The sequence below is a fragment of the Schistocerca americana genome, chromosome 7, assembly GCF_021461395.2.
Source record: "Schistocerca americana isolate TAMUIC-IGC-003095 chromosome 7, iqSchAmer2.1, whole genome shotgun sequence".
NCBI classification, from domain to species: Eukaryota; Metazoa; Arthropoda; class Insecta; order Orthoptera; family Acrididae; genus Schistocerca; species Schistocerca americana.
The window spans coordinates 390,617,001-390,639,755 of record NC_060125.1 but is presented as its reverse complement, the minus strand read 5'-3'; the positions used below and the strand labels follow the sequence as shown (position 1 = coordinate 390,639,755).

General features: G+C 31.5%; 2 pseudogenes; one reads left to right on the top strand and one right to left on the bottom strand.

The window, feature by feature from the left end:
- Window positions 1-6,915, top strand: part of LOC124622967 — a 40,676-nt pseudogene extending 33,761 nt beyond the window's left edge.
- A 75-nt stretch (window positions 6,916-6,990) lies between these two features.
- On the bottom strand, window positions 6,991-7,740 carry LOC124622966 (annotated as a pseudogene).
- Window positions 7,741-22,755: the final 15,015 nt, after the last annotated feature.

The window sequence follows — 22,755 nt, the reverse complement described above, 5'->3', positions numbered from 1 at the left end:
GGTTACACAGGTACATGTATTTATACAGCATTTTGCACATGTAGGACCCATGTGTTTGTGGAGTTATTGCCCTGTCAGTGACAATAAATCTTCGGATTAGGGCAGACTGATAACAAAAACCAAAAGCCAGATGTTTTTGAGTTCAAACCCAGCTGAAAAGTAGGGACAAGGGCAAGGAATTATATTCACTGCTTGTAAAAGAATTGAGCCTCAAAGATTCGCATGAAATTTGGAGCTTCAGGAGGAAGGACATGGCCTGTTTCAAGATGGTGCTGTCTATGACAGAAGATGGAATTAGCAAGTGTGACACAGTCATGAGGGAAGCTGTCTCACGTTCTCAAAAGTAAGAATTAAATCATATGTCTATACATTTTGTGATCATAACAGCCTAGATCATGAATAAAATACCAATACCAGTAAATGCCCTGTTCCATTGCAGGCTGGTTGTAACGTTATGTATGTGGCTACTGCGGAATCTTTTAAGAGTCTGGCATTTAGCTACAGAATAGCGCAGCCCACCATTCCAAAAGTTGTTGTGGATATATGTAATGCAATTTGCAACACTTTAAAAGACCAGTACTTAAAGGTGCACTTGTTATTTTTCCAAGTTTTGACTATGTATATGTGCTACTCAGTTTTTTGCAGTCCTCATCTGTCACACTGGGGCAAACTGAATGGACTTTCTCCTCTATCACTGCCAATTTCTCTTTTCTGGCACGCTGAAATAAAGCAAGAGATGCAATCAAATCAAACATGAACTTTCATAAACTAAGGCATTAAGATTCAAATCAAAAATCACTGTATAACGTTATATGCACATTACTCAGAAAGAGACCATTGGTGCCATACCTTATTCTGATATAATGGTTCATACATACACCTTTCCTTGCCTGATTTAAGATGCTTAATGCCTCTTTGCTCCATTTCACTTCTACAATATGAAGGAGTCAATAGAAAAAAAATGCTTTCACAAACAGCTAGTATAAAAAGAGTCTACTTTAAAAAAATTCTAGCATTATGAAACCTATTTATTGGAAAAAGTGCGCAAAATCCGCAACACAAAAATCTGAAATTAAAAACTAGCTGCCTAACAATAAGCAGAAAGCACTGTGGTATACCCTTCATGCGAGGTATCACTTCCTGCTGCGCATGCGCAACTGATGGCAGTTTAGAACTCATCTCTATTCTGGTGCAAGGATAATGTGTGTGCTAATTTTTGTAGTTTCACCTGCTCTAATGCTAGATGGGTGTTGCGCTAGACAGCACGGTTCATGGCAGATCATCATGTAATACCCATTTTAAATATATAATAAATAGACACTGGATTAAGGTTGGATCCACCTTTTTGCAAGTACACCAATTATCGTTTTGTTTTATCACCCAAATCAATACACATCCGCATACCAACTGAAGAAACAATCAAAAAAATAATTGAAAGACAACTACACTGGACAAACATTATACCAAAAACACATACACAGGAAGTCTCATCTATATTGAAGGTAATCACAGGTCAAAATTATTTCAGAGTTGAAGATGAATTCTACATCATACACAAAGGATTCCGGAGTCACCGATAAGTGACATGCTGCCCAACATCTTCCTTAATCACCTTGAAAACAAAATCTTTGAAGAAACAATAATAATGAAACTGTACACAGTAATATACTGGTACAGTTATGTTGATGACATAATTTGCTTGACAGATGAAGCACATGATTGGACACTACAGAATACACTGGTCACCCAAAAATACCTTTCACCCTTGAAACTGAAGAGACAAATATATAGATTTACTAGACATGACAATAGAAACCAAGAAACATGAACACTGGTTTTCAGTGTATAGAAAACCATCACCAAACTGTACAATTATTCCACCACAGCTAACCACCCAACAACCCACAAGCCTCAGATACATCCTACAATACATACATAAGTATGTACATACATACATACATAAATACTCGTTCCATAGATCATGAATACAACATTTCATAAAGATGTGGAATATGTCACTTTAACACAAGTTTTCTTTACACTGCAGGCCAGCAGCTGTCACTACCCAGCACAGAAGAATGGTGTTCTTAAGACATTGGTCCACAGAGTGCATGCCCTGTCAGACCAAGAAAGTCTATTGACAGAAACAGAGCATCTCAAAACAGTGTTCTGCAAAAATGGATATACACCAAGACAAATTAAGATGGCACTCCAACCAGCCACTACACCACAAGTTCCAGAAGCAGAGCAAGATGAAGCAAAGAAGGTGGCGTTTTTGCCCTAAGCTGGTTCTACTTCTGCCAGAATTAGTAGGATCCTCCATAAACACAATATCAAGTGTGTTTTCTGTCCATCCAGCAAGATTGAGGGACTGGTGGGAAATGTTAAGGACAACCTGGGTTTATGGATACCGGGAATTTATAATGTAACCTGCCAATGTGGCATGTCCTACATTGGCCAGACAACCAGAACAGTAGATACCAGGTGTAAGGAACATCAGAGGCACACGTGATTAAGACAGGCAACAAAATCAACCATTGCTGAACACAGTCTAGACCTAGATCATGCCATGAAGTATGAAGAAACCAAGTTTCTAGCACAGACGCCCTGACACAGGGTACCAGCTAATTAGAGCCTGGGATCCTGCTCTGGAATTGTTGAAGAAGCAACAGGGACAGCTGCAGCGCTCCAAAAATAGGAGAACTGAAGACATAGACATGGAGAATGATACAGAGTTCCAGGCGCACCAGACCAAAGATGGAACACCCAGCATCGGGTCTGATGGGCGCGGACTGCAGAGGGAACATCTAGAACTGCAGTGGACCGAAAATGGATCAGCAACACTCCAGCAGATCACAGTGAGCGGGAGAGGACCACAGGGTGAATGCCTGGTACCACAGATGGGATTCCGAATGCACCAGACCGAAGATGGAACACACTGGAGCATGTCTGGCGGGTGTGGACCTTAAAGATAACACCCAGGACTGCAACGGATAGAAAAGGGAACGGCAATGCTCCAGAAGATTGCAGCGAGCGGGCGCGGACCGCAGAGGGAGTGCCTGGTGAAGGGGGAAGGCCACAGGCATAAATACTGGACCAGGTCCACTTGAGGAGCACAGGAGCCGGGAGCCATCGGCAGTGGACATCTGAGTCACAGCAGACAGCGGTCAGAAAGTGAGCTGCTGCCAGGAGAGTGGAGCATTCCCTACCCTTGCATCGCCTTTCACCACTATCCCACCTGTCTACTGGTAGATAGCAGCGGGTGCCGCAGCAAGACACATTCCCCACGCAGACGGCGCAGTGAGCGGAAGAATGTTGAGGACGACGACGCGCTGATCCGATGTAGGGTCAGACGCTGCCTCCCGATCAGCAACGTAGTCTCCCGCATAGCAGTTTTGTCATGTCATCCCCACCTACTTGTAATAAGTGCTGGGAAAAGCAAGATTATAGTGTTTACATTGAAGAGTCTCTGGCAGTGAGACTGTCTCCCCCCACAAGAGTAGGGCAATCACATACCAGGGTCTGTGGTGCCACCCAGCAACCCGTGTGTGCCAGATTTGGCTGACTCAGCGCATGGAAATGTATAACGGTGTCAACTAATTGCTCCTGAGTCGGACTCCCAAAAGTGATGACACAAACACACAGACCAGGCTCAACAATCAACAAGCATGGACTCTAACAAAGGGAGACCCCGCCCCCTCCCCCCCCCCCCCCCCCCCCCCCCCACAAACCAGCACCAACCTCCTACCTCCACTACCCGTCGACTGAGAGCAGGGGCCAGCGTCTTCAACTCGAAGATCTGAGAACTGTGACCTATGAAGTACAGTACCTTCCAGAAGATACGGCAGAGAGGAAGGTATTTTTCTTCATAAAACAGTTCATCCAACAAGAAGTGAAGAACACCATCAAAGACCTGAAGGTTAGATGAGGAGGCATTGCCCACACCCAAATCGTCAAATCAGAGGAAGAAACGTATCTCCAGAAACTCTTCAGACGAAAACTGCACCCTAAAATAGTAGTGTGACAAGTATGCCCACGAGAACGAAGACCCAGACAACCCTCACTTAACTTATATATGTTCTTTTTCTTATGGGTTTTTGTTTTTTTTATGTTGCACTAGATTAGGTGTTTATACCGTTATGATTGCTGGTTGATCTTCTAATTCAAATTATTCTTTATTAGGTTCTCTTCATTCTGTTGCTCAAACAATTTCATATGAAGTTACTTAGAGTTATAATTCTCAAGATTTATAATTATAAAATATTTCAGGTCAAGGTACAGCTTATAGTTAAGAGGAGGTGGGTTACAATAGATTTTTGTTTATAACGGATTTGATGGTGAAATACTGTTAATGAAGTTGGATTTGATAGTAATTTAATTTAACTGATATTGACTCTGAGGTGTGTACACATCGCCCATCGCTCTCATAATTGATTATTCTATTTTTATTATTTTAAGGTAGCTTCAATTTAGATAAGTCGTAACATAGTAGATGTACTGGAAAGTGTATCTAGGAAGAGGTTCAAGATATAACTTATTAGTAAAGTGTTCGATTACACTGAAAATTTTTCTGTGCAAGTCAGGATATCTTGATTATTTATTTTATTATATTTATTTTTTGTTTATTTAATTATTTAATATAAATAATTTTGTTGAATTTTGTCTTAGTACATTTTATAGAATCGATTTTTTAAACTATAGTTTATTTGTAATATAAGTGTTTTATGAAATATTATTCTAAATTTTTTAAAGTAGATTTTATTTATTGTACCTTTTGTATCAGGGTTTATCAAAATTTTAGTATTTATTTTACTTATCTCGATTTGGGTTGATTTATAAATAATTTATAGTTAATGTATCATAATTATTATTAAATTATTTATAGAAATGAGATGTCAATCGTTTCCTAAGATATCTAGTTTCTTAAGAAAAAATTTAATTTTTTAAAGTTAATTGTTTTTATTTAATTTTTTAAGTATAAATATTAACTTATTTCTTCTTTAAGGGATAAGCTTTCAAGTTACTAACATATAATTTGTTTTATAAAAATATAATAGTAAGTTTTAAACCAGCTATCTTTAAGATTACGTTTTAGCTCATTATTTTTTATTTTGATTTTATAAGTATTTTAGGTTTTTTATTAAGATTATTAATTTAATTTTATAATTTTTGTAATAATGATAGAATTAGTATATTTATTTGTATAAAATTTTTACCTTGTAAACTTATTATAAGGAACTAGGCAAAATTGATTTCCGCCTGTTTATCAAAAACATGTCCTCTTGAAAATACTTTGAGGTCTGGCCTGCTCACTGAGCGGATTTTTGAAGAGCCGCGGTATTTTGACCGTGCAAAGGTAGCATAATCATTAGCCTCTTAATTAGTGGCTGGAATGAATAGCTTGATGAGAAATCAATTGTCTCTTAATAAATTTTTGAATTTAACTTTTGAGTCAAAAGGCTTGAATTTTTCTTTAGGACAACAAGACCCTATAGAGCTTAACATTTTACTTTAATACAGTTTTTTGTTTGTCTTTCTATATTTAATGATGATGTTTTGTTGGGGTGACATGAAGAATAAATAAACTCTTCATTATTATATCATTGATTTATGTTTATTGTTTTGATCCATAATTTATGATTATAAGATTAAGTTACCTTAGGGATAAAAGCGTAATTGTTTTTGAGAGCTCATATCGACAAAGCAAATTGCGACCTCGATGTTGGATTAAGAAAAATTTTGGGTGCAGGAGTCCAGTAATTAGGTCTGTTCGACCTTTAAATTCTTATATGATCTGAGTTCAGACTGGCGAGAGCCAGGTTGGTTTCTATCCTAAGATTATTAATCCATATTAGTACGAAAGGACCATATGGTTGAAATATTTTTCATTATATTGATTAATATTAATTAATTTACTATTTTGACAGATTAACGTGTTGAATTTAGAATTCATTTATGTAAATTTTTCTACAAATAGTATTGATACTTTATGATTTATTTATGTTTATTTTAAATTTTCTTTTATTAGTTATTTGTGTTTTAATTAGTGTTGCTTTTCTAACTTTATTAGAGTGTAAGGTTTTAGGTTATATTCAGATTCGCAAGGGTCCAAATAAGGTAGGATTTGTAGGAATCCCCCAACCCTTTAGTGATACTATTAAGTTGATTTGTAAGGAGCAGCCAATTCCTATTATATCTAATTATTTACTTTATTATTTTTCTCCTGTTTTTAATTTAATAATTTCTTTGGCTGTTCGAGTAATTTTCTCTTACTTAACTTATATATGTTCTTTTCCTTATGGGTTTTTGTTGTTTTATGTTACACTAGATTAAGTGTTTATACCATTATGATTGCTGGTTGATCTTCTAATTCAAATTATTCTTTATTAGGTTCTCTTCGTTCTGTTGCTCAAACAATTTCATATGAAGTTAGTTTAGCTTTAATTTTATTATCTTTAATTATTTTAATTGGTAGTTTTAACATGTTTGATTTTATAAATTATCAGCTTTATTGTTGATTTGTTATTATTTCTTTTCCTTTAGCTTTAGCTTGCTTTGCTTCTTGTTTAGCCGAAACTAACCGTACTCCTTTTGACTTTGCCGAAGGTGAGTCTGAGCTAGTTTCAGGTTTTAATATTGAATATGGTGCAGGTGGTTTTACTTTAATTATTAGCTGAGTATACTAGAATTGTTTTTATAAGAATATTATTAGCTTTAATTTTTTTAGGTGGTGATTTTTATTCTTTTATATTTTTTATTAAGCTTGCTATTATATCCTTTGGCTTTATTTGAGTTCGTGGTACATTACCACGTTTCCGTTATGATAAGTTAATATACTTAGCTTGAAAAAGTTTTTTACGTTTATCTTTAAATTTTTTTATTTTCTTTGTTGGTTTATTTAGTGAATTTTTTTAAGAAAAGTTAATAGAAGAGTTAAACTTCTAGTTTTATGTTTTCAAAACATATGGTTTTCCTAAGCTAATTAACTTATTATTCCTTAATTAGCTTATCTCATGCGTTTGCAACATGGACATTAATTAAGAAGTATGTAAACTAAATAATTGTTAAGATTTGCCCTGTTATAATGTAGGGTTCTTCAACAGGTCGTTTACCAATTCATGTTAATGAGCATACAACAACTCCTATGATTCAGAATAAAATCTGATTAATAGGATGGAATTGGATACCTCGGAACAGTGTTTTATTATAAAATGGTAAAATTATTAAGATTCTAATTGATAAGAATAATGCAATAACACCTCCTAACTTATTAGGCATTGATCGTAGAATTGCATATGCAAATAAGAAATATCATTCTGGTTGAATATGAACTGGTGTTACTAATGGATTAGCAGGTACAAAATTATCTGGATCTCCTAGGAGGTAAGGATTAATTAAGCATAATATAATTAATAATGATGTTATTAATACGAATGTAATAGAATCCTTGAAAGTAAAGTATGGGTGAAATGGGATTTTTTCAATATCTCCGTTTAGTCCTAAGGGGTTATTAGACCCTGTTTGGTGAAGAAGAATAAGTGAATTGCAGCTATAGCTGCAATAATAAATGGTAATACAAAATGGAATGTGAAAAATCGATTTAATGTTGCGTTATCAACGGCAAATCCCCCTCATACCCATTGAACTAAATCTGTTCCTAAATATGGAATTGCTGATAATAAATTAGTAATTACTGTTGCACCTCAAAATGATATTTGACCTCAAGGTAAAACATATCATAAAAATGCAGTTGCTATAACTAAGAATAGAATTACTGTACCAATTATTCAGGTGTGTATGTATATATAAGATCCATAATAAATTCCTCGCCGTACATGCAAATAAAATCAAATAGAAAATATAGATGCTCCATTTGCATGTAAAGTTCGAATAATGCAACCATTATTTACGTCTCGGCAGATGTGTACTACACTACTAAATGCTATTTCAATATTTGATGTATAATGTATAGCTAAAAATAGTCCAGTTACGATTTGAATTACCAAGCATAACCCTAGCAGGGACCCAAAATTTCATCAAAATGATACATTTGTTGGTGCAGGTAAATCAACTAAAGAGTTATTAATAATTTTAATTAAAGGATGTCTTAATCGTAAGGATTTATTCATTAGTAAATTATCTTATTTTACGAATAGGCCCCTGGTTAATATTAGTAATTTTAACTACTGCTAATAGTGCTAAAAATAAATAAATAATTATTATTATTGTAATAATGAATGTTGGTCTGTTATATCATTTTTCTAAAGATATTGTTATTTCTTGGTAACTGATTGAATTATCAATATTTATAGTTTCAGTATTTTTGAAAAAGTCTATAAATATTGTTATATCTAGGATAATTAATGTTGATATAATAAATACTCATATTGTTAAGGTAATAATTATGGTAACTGATTTAGGTTGAAATATTTCGTTTGATGAAATTCTTGTAATATAAATAAATAGAACTAATATACCACCAAGAAATGTTAAAAATAAAATATATGATAATCAATATCTTTCCATTATTGTTCCTGTTATTAATCCAACTAAAAAAGTTTGTAAGATAATGAAAAGCATTATTGATATTGGGTGTCTTAATTTAATAAAATTAATATTTATTACATTTGATAGTGATATAATTATTGTTTTAATCATTTCAAGGGTTACTTTATTTAAAATATCGGTTTTGGGGAGCATTGATGGAATCTTTTCCACCTCTGAAGTTTTAAAAGTGGGGGCTAGACTTATTTCCGGTTTACAAGACCGTGCGTTTTTTTAAAACTATTAAAACTAATGTTTATATTCTCAGTTTTTACTTCTTTATTGGTTTATTTTGCTGGTGTTTATGTTTTTTCTTCTAAACGTAAACATTTATTGATGGTTCTTCTGAGATTAGAGTATATTGTTTTTTCTTTGTTTATATTAATTATTGTTTTTCTTATTGAGTTTGATTGTGATTATTTCTTTGCTGTTACTTTTTTAGTTTTTTCTGTTTGTGAAGGTGCTTTAGGTCTTTCTATTTCAGTTTCAATAATTCGTTTCATGGTAGTGATTTTTTTAATTCTTTTGCATTATCTTTATGTTAAAGTATTTATTTATAACTATTTTTTTGATCCCTCTTTGTTTGGTGAATAATTGTTGCTGGTTGGTTCATTCTTTAATGTTTCTGTCGAGTTTTGTTTTTATAATTTGTGTTTATTCATTTGCAGATTTGAATATAATTAGATATTATTTTGGTATTGATTATTTTTCTTTTAGTTTGATTTTGTTGAGTTTTTGAATTTGTTCTTTAATAATTACTGCTAGAGGTTCAGTTTATTTAAGTTCTTATCATTCTAATTTTTTGTCTTTATGGTTTTAATTTTAAAGATCATGCTTTATTGTTCATTTGCTAGACTAAGTCTTCTTTCTTTTTATATTTTATTTTGAGGCTAGATTGGTTCCTACTTTACTTTTGATTTTGGGTTGAGGTTATCAACCTGAACGTTTACAGGCTGGTGTTTATTTCATTTTTTATACTTCAATTGCTAGATTGCCTTTATTACTGGTTTTATTTAACGTTTATGATTTTTCTAATACTTTATATTTTCCTTTATTGGTTGATTTTGGTTCTTATTATTTTATATTTTATGTGTTTATAATTTTGGCTTTTTTAGTTAAGATGCCAATATTTATGGTTCATTTATGGCTTCCTAAGGCTCATGTAGAGGCCCCTATTTCCGGTAAAATAATTCTTGCAGGTGTTTTATTGATGTTATGTGGTTATGGTATTTTTCGTGTTATAAAGGTTATTTCTTATTTGGGTTTAAAGTTTAATTATTTTTGATTATCTTAAGGTTTATCTGGAGGTGTTATTGTTAGATTTATTTGTTTTTGTCAGGTTGATTTAAAGTCTTTCATTGCATATTCTTCTGTCGCTCATATAAGAATGGTTATTGGTGGATTGATAACTATAAATTGGTGAGGTTGTATAGGTTCTCTTTCCTTAATGGTTGGTCATGGTTTATGTTCTTCTGGATTGTTTTGTTTATCTAATATTATTTATGAACGTTTAGGTAGACGAAAATTATTAATTAACAAGGGTATAATTAATTTAATATCTAGAATGGCTTTATGGTGATTCCTTTTGAGATCTTCAAATATAGCTGCTCCCCCCTCATTAAATCTGGTAGGTGAACTTAGATTATTAAATAGAATTATGTCTTGATCTTCTTTCAGATTTTTTGCTTTAATTTTTTTTTATCTTTTTTAGAGCTGTTTGTACTTTATATATATATTCATATTCTCAGCATGGTAATTATTATTCTGGGGTTTATACTTGTTCTCTTGGTTATTTTCGTGAATATCATCTTTTACTTTTACATTGATTGCCTTTAAATATTCTCTGTTTAAAGGGTGTATATTTCTTTGTTTAATTTGCTTAAGTATTTTAATTAAAAATATTGTTTTGTGGAATCAATGATATGAAGTTTTTCATCTTAGCCCATGAATTAATTTTCTATTTGTTCTTTGAGTTTTTTTCTTTATTCTTTTCTAGAACTATAATTTTTATTTTAGGTATTTATTATTTAATAATTGATTATAGAGTTTTTGTTGAGTGGGAACTTTTTAATTTAAATGGTTCTATGGATGTTATAACTTTAATCATGGATTGAATGTCTCTTATTTTTATATCTGTTGTTATATATATATCTTCTTTGGTTATTTATTATAGAGAGGATTATATATGAGGTGAAAAGAATATAAATCGTTTTATTATTATTGTTTTAATATTTATTCTTTCTATAGGGTTCTTCATTATTAGTCCTAATTTGAGTAGAATTTTGTTAGGATGAGATGGTTTAGGTTTGGTTTCATATTGTTTAGTTATTTATTACCAAAATGTGAAATCTTATAGTGCTGGTATATTAACTGCACTTTCTAATCGTATTGGTGATGTTGCTATTTTAATTTCTATTGCTTGAATATTAAATTTTGGTGGTTGGAATTATATTTATTATTATGATTTTATTTCTAACTGTTTTGAAGTAAAGCTTATTACTATATTAATTGTTTTGGCAGCTATAACTAAGAGAGCTCAAATTCCCTTTTCTTCTTGACTTCCTGCTGCTATGGCTGCCCCTACTCCTGTTTCTGCTTTAGTTCATTCTTCTACTGTTGTTACTGCTGGAGTTTATTTATTAATTCGTTTCAGACCAATATTAGATACATATAATTGTGGTTGATTTTTACTGTTGATTGGTTGTATAACTATATTTATGGCTGGATTGGGGGCTAATTTTGAGTTTGATTTGAAGAAGATTATCGCTCTTTCTACTTTAAGACAACTTGGTTTAATAATAAGAATTTTGGCTATAGGTTATCCAAAACTTGGATTTTTTCATTTATTAGCTCATGCTTTATTTAAGGCTTTATTATTTATGTGTGTAGGTTCAATAATTCATAATTTAAAGGATTCTCAGGATATTCGTTTTATGGGCTCAATTGTTAATTTTATACCTTTAACTTCTGTTTGTTTTAATGTCTCTAGTTTGTCTTTGTGTGGTATACCTTTTTTGGCAGGTTTTTATTCAAAGGACTTAATTCTTGAGATGGTTTGTTTAAGATGAATTAATTGTTTAATTTTTATTTTTTTCCTACTGGTTTAACTGCTTCTTATTCTTTTCGTTTATTTTTTTATTCAATATCTGGGGATATTAATTTTTATTCTAGATTCTCTTTTGATGATAAGGGTTATTAGATTTCATTTGGTATAATTGGTTTATTGTTTGTTGCTGTTTTTGGTGGTAGTCTTTTGTCTTGGTTAATTTTTCCTATTCCTCATGTGATTATTTTGCCTTATTATTTTAAGTTTTTAACTATTACAGTAGTTGTTTTAGGGGCTTATTTGGGTTACTTTATTTCTAAGTTTGATTTTTCTCATGATTTATTTTCTTTAAGTATGCTTTCTTTTGTTAGATTTGCTGGTTCTATATGGTTTGTACCTTTTCTTTCAACTAAGTTTGTTAGCTATATTCCTTTAAAGTTAGGTTATTATTCATCTAAATCATTTGATAATGGTTGAGGTGAATTATTTGGTGGTCAAGGTTTAAATAGACTATTTATTTATTTAATTAGATATATTCAGGGTTGGTATGATTCTAATTTTAAGATTTATCTTTTAACTTTTATTTTTTGAATATTTATTTTGGTGATATTATTTTTCGTGTACTTAAATACCTTATAATTAGAGCATGACACTGAAGATGTTAAGGAAGTATTTTTACTTTTAGGTATTTATAAATATAGATATATTATTTTTACAGTGAAAATGTAATGTTTTATTTAAACTATATAAATTTAAGAAATGTTAACCGCTAATATAAAAAGTTAGCAGCTTTCATATTGGCTTTACATTTCCTTAATTGGAACTTTATAGTTCAAATATATTATTAACAGTAATACGCCTCTTTTTGTCTTCAATTAATGAGAATAAGGGTATTTTATTTACCAATCTTCCAGGTCAAAACTGACTGCAATATTTCGCTTCTTATTCTATTTAAGGTTGATTGATTATATCAATACTTTTTTAATGCAACCCAAATGTTATAGTTAACTACAACCCTTTATTCTGCTCATTGTAAGGCTCCTTGATTTCATTCGTGATATAGTCCTCCTAATAGGACTAGAATAAAAAATATTGTTGATAATGTTCAGATTATAATGTCTGAGGTTTTGAAAATAATTACAATTGGAAGAATTAGTGCTATTTCTACATCGAAAATTTAAAAAATTACTGCGATTAGGAAAAATCGTAGAGAGAATGGTATTCGTGCTGATCTTTTTGTATCAAAACCACATTCAAAAGGGGATCTTTTTTCTCGATCATTGATTGATTTCTTTGATAATGTTGTTGCAAGGATTATAACAATTATTGGAAATTCAAACTCTTGTAGATAGAATTATGATTGTTTTTCTTCATTTATATCAAGCTTTCTGATTGGAAGTCAAATGTACTATTTATACTAGAAAAACAGTTATCTACCTTATCAATAAATAGAGATGTATAAGAATAATCATACTACGTCTACAAAGTGTCAGTATCATGCTGCTGCTTCAAATCCAAAGTGGTGTCTTGGCGAGAATTGATTTATTGTGTGTCGAAGTAGACATGTTGTTAAGAAGATTGTTCCAATAATTACGTGGAGACCATGGAACCCTGTTGCAACATAGAATGTTGATCCATAAACTGCATCTGCAATAGTAAATGGTGCTTCTCAATATTCGTATGCTTGAAGTATTGTGAAATATAGTCCTAATAATACTGTAAAAAATAGTCCTTGTAATGGTTGAGTATGGTTAGATTCTATTAAACTATGATGTGCTCATGTTACAGTTACTCCTGAGGCTAAAAGAATAGCTGTATTAAGTAATGGAATTTGTATAGGATTAAAAGGTTGAATTCCTATTGGAGGTCATAATATTCCTAGTTCAATTGTTGGTGCTACTCTTCTTCTGAAGAAGGCTCAGAAGAATGAAACGAAGAATAATACTTCTGATGCAATAAATAGGATTATTCCTCATCTTATTCCAATTGATACAAACCCAGTATGTAGTCCTTGATATGTTCCTTCTCGAACTACATCTCGTCATCATTGAATTATAGTTAGTAAGGTAATTTCAAATCCAATTATAAATAAGTTGATGTTGAATAGTTGAAATCATTTTGCTAATCCTGATACTAGGACTATTGCTCCCATTGCTCCTGTTGTTGGTCAAAGTCTATAATCTATGAAGTGGAATGGGTGATTTGAGTGAGTTTTTAACATAGGTTAGTATACTTCTCTAGAATATAAAGTTCTTAGAATTGAGAAAACATAATCTTGAATTATTGCCACTGCTGATTCTAGAATTAATAGAAGTATTTGTCCAATAATTAGTAGTGAGATTAGGTTTATTGCTATAGATGGTCCTGTATTTCGTAGTAAGGTTAATAATAAATGTCCTGCAATTATATTTGCTGCTAGTCGTACTGCTAGTGTACCAGGTCGAATGACATTTCTAATTGTTTCAATTAATACTATGAATGATATTAATGCAGGTGGTGTTCCTTGTGGAACAAGTTGTGTAAATATATGATTAGTCTGATTAATTCATCCAAGTAATATGAATCTTAATTATATAGGTAGGGCGATTGCAAATGTTAATGCTAAATGTCTTGTTCTATTAAAGATGTAAGGAAATAATCCTATGAAATTATTAAATAGTATTATAATAAAAATTGAGATAAAGATGAATGTTGTTCCATTAAATGATTTTGGTCCTAGTAGTGTTTTGAATTCGTTGTGTAAGGTTAGGTTTAGTTTATTTCAGATAATATTAATTTGTGATGGTGTAAGTCAGAACATTGATGGGACAAATAACAGTCCTAAAAATGTTCTAGTTCAATTTAATGATAAATTGAAGATGTTAGTGATAAATAAAATGTTGAGAATAAGTTTGTTATAATTATTAATTTAAGTTTTTCATCTCAATTGTTCTTTTTTCTGCTGTTTTAATAATATTAGGTTTAAATGAGGAAAAGTTTATTTGATTAAATAGGATTAGGGTAGCTGAAAATATAATGAATAGGGAGAATCATATGAGAGGAGATATTTGAGGGATTTAGATTTAATTTCCCGATCAGAAGTAGTCATTAGTTTACTATTTTTTGGTTTAAGAGACCATTACTTACTTTCAGTCATCTGATGTTTCAAGGTGTACTAATTGTTTAGTCATTTTAGATTGACACTCTAATGTTATTTATTTAACTAACTCCTTAGATTATCTTAGACAATCACTTGATAAATAAATTTACTGAAGTTGTTTCAATTACAATTGGTATAAATCTGTGGTTTGCTCCACAGATTTCTGAGCATTGTCTGAAGAATAATCCAGGTCGGTTTATTGTAAATGTTCCTTGATTTAGTCGACCTGGTGTTGCATCAATTTTAACTCCTAATGCAGGAACTGCTCATGAGTGTAGAACATCTGACGCTCTTGTTAATACACGTACTTCTGTATTTATTGGGAGAATTGTTCGGTTATCTACGTCTAGAAGTCGGAATCCATCATTTTATAAATCTTGTTCTGGTGTTATAAAAGTGTCGAATTCTACGTCTATAAAGTCTGAATATTCATATCTTCAGTATCATTGTCGTCCAATGGTTTTGATTGTAATTATTGCGTCTACTGAATCATCAAGTAAGAATAATAGTCGTAATGATGGTAAAGCAATAAAAATTAGGGTAATTGCTGGTAATGCTGTTCAGATTGTTTCAATTAAATGTCCATGAAGTATGTTTCGGTTTGTATAGGCAATAAATAATATATAACTTAGGGCATAACCTACAATTACTGTAATTAATAATAATATGACCATAGTATGATCATGAAAGAATGATAGTTGCTCCATTAATGGTGAAGCTCCATCTTGAAGGGATAAATTTGATCATGTTGCCATTTATAATATTTTCTAATAAAAGGTCAAACCTTTATTTGTAGAGCTTAAATCTACTGCACTACTCTGCCATATTAGAATCTAGAAATTAATGGTAATTCTGAGTTACTGTGTTCTGCAGGTGGGTTATTTTGTAGCCATTCTGTTGATCTTCTTATATTAGCTCTAAATATAATTGCTCGTTTGTAACCACTCTTTCTCATATAATTACAATGAATATAATAATTCCTACAATAGAAATTGTAGATCCAATTCTTGATACTACATTTCATGTTGTATATGCATCTGGGTAGTCTGAAGATCGTTGTGGTATTCCTGCTAACCCTAAGAAGTGTTGAGGGAAGAATGTTAAGTATACTCCAATAAATATAATTGTGAATTGGATTTTTAATCATGTATTGTTTATGGTTAATCCTGTAAATAGTGGGTATCTTTGAATAACACCTCCTATAACTGCAAATACTGCTCCTATAGATAATACATAATGGTAGTGGGCCACTACATAATATGTATCATGTAATACAATATCAAGTGATGAATTTGCTAGTACTAATCCTGTTAATCCACCAATTGTGAATTGGAAAATAAATCCTACAGCTCATAATAATGGTGGATTGAACTAGAATTTAGTTCCATATAGTGTAGCTAGTCATCTGAATACCTTAATTCCAGTAGGTACAGCAATAATTATTGTTGCTGATGTGAAGTATGCCTGTGCGTCAACATCCATTCCTACTGTAAATATATGATGTGCTCATACAATAAATCCTATTAGCCCAATTGATAGTGTGGCGTAAATTATACCTAATGTTTCGAATGATTCAATTTTTCCTCTTTCTTGACATACAATGTGTGAAATAATACCAAATCCGGGTAGAATTAGAATGTAAACAACTGGGTGCCCAAAGAATCAGAATAGATGTTGGTATAAAATTGGGTCTCCTCCTCCTGCAGGGTCAAAGAATGATGTATTTAAATTTCGATCTGTTAATAGTATGGTAATAGCTCCTGCTAAAACTGGAAGTGAAAGAAGGAGAAGAAGGGCTGTAATAACTACAGATCAAACAAATAAAGGTGTTTGATCTAAAGTTATACTTTCTGATCGTATATTAATTGCTGTTGTAATGAAGTTTACTGCACCAAGAATAGATGATACACCTGCTAAGTGAAGTGAAAAAATAGCTAGGTCTACAGATGCCCCCCCATGTGCGATAGCTCCTGCAAGAGGAGGGTAAACTGTTCATCCTGTACCAGCACCGTTATCTACTATAGAAGATGTAAGAAGAAGGGTTAATGAAGGTGGTAATAATCAAAAACTTATATTATTTATTCGTGGGAATGCTATATCTGGTGCACCAATTATTAATGGTACAAGTCAATTACCGAATACACCAATTATAATGGGTATTGATATAAAGAAAATTATTACAAATGCGTGGGCTGTAATAATGACATTATAAATCTGATCATCTCCAATTAGAGACCCTGGTTGACCAAGTTCAGCACGAATAAGTATTATTATTGATGTTCCTACTATTCTTGCTCATGCTCCAAATAGGAAGTATAAAGTACCAATGTCCTTATGGTTTGTTGAAAATAATCATTTTTGCGGTAAGATGGCTGAATTTTGGGTGGTAGACTGTAAATCTGCTTATGAGATACTTTCTTTCTTATCATATTTTGGTCTTATATTCAATTATGATTCTAGACTGCAATTCTAGAGGTGTAAAATTTTACTAAGGCCTAAAAGTTTATTCTTTTAGTTATAACTTTGAAGGTTATTAGTTTAATTAACTTAAGTCCTTAGTATAATGGTATTAGAGTTGATGTTGAGATAAACCCTATTGTTCAAATTATTACTGTCATAGGAAGAATAATTCTCGATTTTTAGACTTTATCTTTATAGATCATGAATTTTCTGTGTATGATATAATTAAGGCTGAGAATCTAATACGTATGTAATAATAAAGTGTAATTGTAGTTAGTACAATGATAATAGTTATAATAGTTGTTATGTTGTTTTCTATTACTGATTGTATAACAATTCATTTTGGTAGGAATACAAGAAATGGTGGTAAACCACCTAGAGATAGAAGAGATAAGAATATTATGAATTTAATTTCAGTTTTTATATTTCTGGCTGAATAAATTTGGTTTATGAAAAATAAATTTATTTGCTTAAATAATAAAACCAGAATTAATCTTATTAGTGAGTAATTCCAATCCCGAAGAAAGCAGGTGTTGACAGATGTGAAAATTACCGAACTATCAGCTTAATAAGTCACAGCTGCAAAATACTAACACGAATTCTTTAGATATGAATGGAAAAACTAGTAGAAGCCAACCTCGGGGAAGATCAGTTTGGATTCCGTAGAAACACTGGAACACGTGAGGCAATACTGACCTTACGACTTATTTTAGAAGAAAGATTAAGGAAAGGCAAAAATACGTTTCTAGCATTTGTAGACTTAGAGAAAGCTTTTGACAATGTTGACTGGAATACTCTCTTTCAAATTCTAAAGGTGGCAGGGGTAAAATACAGGGAGCGAAAGGCTATTTACAATTTGTACAGAAACCAGATGGCAGTTATAAGAGTCGAGGGACATGAAAGGGAAGCAGTGGTTGGGAAGGGAGTAAGACAGGGTTGTAGCCTCTCCCCGATGTTGTTCAATCTGTATATTGAGCAAGCAGTAAAGGAAACAAAAGAAAAATTCGGTGTAGGTATTAAAATTCATGGAGAAGAAATAAAAACTTTGAGGTTCGCCGATGACATTGTAATTCTGTCAGAGATAGCAAAGGACTTGGAAGAGCAGTTGAATGGAATGGACAGTGTCTTGAAAGGAGGATATAAGATGAACATCAACAAAAGCAAAACAAGGATAATGGAATGTAGTCGAATTAAGTCAGGTGATACTGAGGGAATTAGATTAGGAAATGAGGCACTTAAAGTAGTAAAGGAGTTTTGCTATTTGGGGAGCAAAATAACTGATGATGGTCGAAGTAGAGAGGATATAAAATGTAGGCTGGCAATGGCAAGGAAAGCGTTTCTGAAGAAGAGAACTTTGTTTACATCCAGTATTGATTTAAGTGTCAGGAAGTCATTTCTGAAAGTATTCGTATGGAGTGTAGTCATGTATGGAAGTGAAACATGGACGATAAATGGTTTGGACAAGAAGAGAATAGAAGCTTTCGAAATGTGGTGCTACAGAAGAATGCTGAAGATTAGATGGGTAGATCACATAACTAATGAGGAAGTATTGAATAGGATTGGGGAGAAGAGAGGTTTGTGGCACAACTTGACCAGAAGAAGGGATCGGTTGGTAGGACATGTTCTGAGGCATCAAGGGATCACCAATTTAGTATTGGAGGGCAGCGTGGAGGGTAAAAATCGTAGAGGGAGACCAAGAGATGAATACACTAAGCAGATTCAGAAGGATGTAGGTTGCAGTAGGTACTGGGAGATGAAAAAGCTTGCACAGGATAGAGTAGCATGGAGAGCTGCATCAAACCAGTCTCAGGACTGTAGACCACAACAACAACAGTGAGTAAATAATAAAATATAGTTCTCAGATGTTTTCTCTGACTGTTAGGGATCTAATCTTTCACCCTAAATGTCTAATTGAAGAATATGCTAGAAGTTGATGTAGAGATGTTTGATTTAAACCCCCTATTGCTCCAATAATAATTCTTAAAATGATAATTGTACAAATGAAAGTTCTTAGTTGAATACAATATGATAATACCATTATTGGAGCAATTTTTTGTCATGTTATTAATGTTAGACAGTTATTTCATCTATTAATTCATACTTCTATTAATTCTAGAATCAGCGGTGGCAATAATCCAAGCTTATGCTTTCTCAATTCTAAGAACTTTATATTCTAGAGAAGTATACTAACCTATGTTAACAACTCACTCAAATCACCCATTCCACTTCATAGATTATAGACCTTGACCATCAACAGGAGCAATTGGAGCAATAGTCCTAGTATCAGGATTAGCAAAATGATTTCACCTATTCAGCATCAACTTATTTATAATTGGATTTGAAATTAACTTACTAACTATAATTCAATGATGACGAGATGTAGATCGAGAAGGAACATATCAAGGACTACATACTGGGTTTGTATCAATTGGATTACGATGAGGAATAATCCTATTTATTGCATCAGAAGTATTATTCTTCGTTTCATTCTTCTGAGCCTTTTTCAGAAGAAGACTAGCACCAACAATTGAACTAGGAATATTATGACCTCCAATAGGAATTCAACCTTTTAATCCTATACAAATTCCATTACTTAATACAGCTATTCTTTTAGCCTCAGGAGTAACTGTAACATGAGCACATCATAGTTTAGTAGAATCTAACCATACTCAAGCACTATAAGGACTATTTTTTACAGTATTATTAGGACTATATTTCACAATACTTCAAGCATACGAATATTGAGAAGCACCATTTACTATTGCAGACGCAGTTTATGGACCAACATTCTTTGTTGCAACAGGGTTCCATGGTCTCCACGTAATTATTGGAACAATCTTCTTAACAACATGTCTACTTCGACACTCAATAAATCAATTCTCGCCAAGACACCACTTTGGATTTGAAGCAGCAGCATGATACTGACACTTTGTAGACGTAGTATGAATATTCTTATACATCTCTATTTATTGATGAGGTAGATAACTGTTTTTCTAGTATAAATAGTACATTTGACTTCCAATCAGAAAGCTTGATATAAATGAAGAAAAACAATCATAATTCTATCTACAAGAGTTTGAATTTCCAATAATTGTTATAATCCTTGCAACAACATTATCAAAGAAATCAATCAATGATCGAGAAAAAAGATCCCCTTTTGAATGTGGTTTTGATACAAAAAGATCAGCACGAATACCATTCTCTCTACGATTTTTCCTAATCACAGTAATTTTTTAAATTTTCGATGTAGAAATAGCACTAATTCTTCCAATTGTAATTATTTTCAAAACCTCAGACATTATAATCTGAACATTATCAACAATATTTTTTATTCTAGTCCTATTAGGAGGACTATATCACGAATGAAATCAAGGAGCCTTACAATGAGCAGAATAAAGGGTTGTAGTTAACTATAACATTTGGGTTGCATTAAAAAAGTATTGATATAATCAATCAACCTTAAATAGAATAAGAAGCGAAATATTGCAGTCAGTTTTGACCTGGAAGATTGGTAAATAAAATACCCTTATTCTCATTAATTGAAGACAAAAAGAGGCGTATTACTGTTAATAATATATTTGAACTATAAAGTTCCAATTAAGGAAATGTAAAGCCAATATGAAAGCTGCTAACTTTTTATATTAGCGGTTAACATGTCTTAAATTTATATAGTTTAAATAAAACATTACATTTTCACTGTAAAAATAATATATCTATATTTATAAATACCTAAATGTAGAAATACTTCCTTAACATCTTCAGTATCACGCTCTAATTATAAGGTATTTAAGTACACTAAAAATAATATCACCAAAATAAATATTCAAAAAATAAAAGTTAAAAGATAAATCTTAAAATTAGAATCATACCAACCCTGAATATATCTAATTAAATAAATAAATAGTCTATATAAACCTTGACCACCAAATAATTCACCTCAACCATTATCAAATGATTTAGATGAATAATAACCTAACTTTAAAGGAATATAGCTAACAAACTTAGTTGAAAGAAAAGGTACAAACCATATAGAACCAGCAAATCTAACAAAAGAAAGCATACTTAAAGAAAATAAATCATGAGAAAAATCAAACTTAGAAATAAGGTAACCCAAATAAGCACCTAAAACAACTACTGTAATAGTTAAAAACTTAAAATAATGAGGCAAAATAATCACATGAGGAATAGGAAAAATTAACCAAGACAAAAGACTACCACCAAAAACAGCAACAAACAATAAACCAATTATACCAAATGAAATCTAATAACCCTTATCATCAAAAGAGAATCTAGAATAAAAATTAATATCCCCAGATATTGAATAAAAAAATAAACGAAAAGAATAAGAAGCAGTTAAACCAGTAGGAAAAAAATAAAAATTAAACAATTAATTCATCTTAAACAAACCATCTCAAGAATTAAGTCCTTTGAATAAAAACCTGCCAAAAAAGGTATACCACACAAAGACAAACTAGAGACATTAAAACAAACAGAAGTTAAAGGTATAAAATTAACAATTGAGCCCATAAAACGAATATCCTGAGAATCCTTTAAATTATGAATTATTGAACATACACACATAAATAATAAAGCCTTAAATAAAGCATGAGCTAATAAATGAAAAAATCCAAGTTTTGGATAACCTATAGCCAAAATTCTTATTATTAAACCAAGTTGTCTTAAAGTAGAAAGAGCGATAATCTTCTTCAAATCAAACTCAAAATTAGCCCCCAATCCAGCCATAAATATAGTTATACAACCAATCAACAGTAAAAATCAACCACAATTATAAGTATCTAATATTGGTCTGAAACGAATTAATAAATAAACTCCAGCAGTAACAAGAGTAGAAGAATGAACTAAAGCAGAAACAGGAGTAGGGGCAGCCATAGCAGCAGGAAGTCAAGAAGAAAAGGGAATTTGAGCTCTCTTAGTTATAGCTGCCAAAACAATTAATATAGTAATAAGCTTTACTTCAAAACAGTTAGAAATAAAATCATAATAATAAATATAATTCCAACCACCAAAATTTAATATTCAAGCAATAGAAATTAAAATAGCAACATCACCAATACGATTAGAAAGTGCAGTTAATATACCAGCACTATAAGATTTCACATTTTGGTAATAAATAACTAAACAATATGAAACCAAACCTAAACCATCTCATCCTAACAAAATTCTACTCAAATTAGGACTAATAATGAAGAACCCTATAGAAAGAATAAATATTAAAACAATAATAATAAAACGATTTATATTCTTTTCACCTCATATATAATCCTCTCTATAATAAATAACCAAAGAAGATATATATATAACAACAGATATAAAAATAAGAGACATTCAATCCATGATTAAAGTTATAACATCCATAGAACCATTTAAATTAAAAAGTTCCCACTCAACAAAAACTCTATAATCAATTATTAAATAATAAATACCTAAAATAAAAATTATAGTTCTAGAAAAGAATAAAGAAAAAAACTCAAAGAACAAATAGAAAATTAATTCACGGGCTAAGATGAAAAACTTCATATCATTGATTCCACAAAACAATATTTTT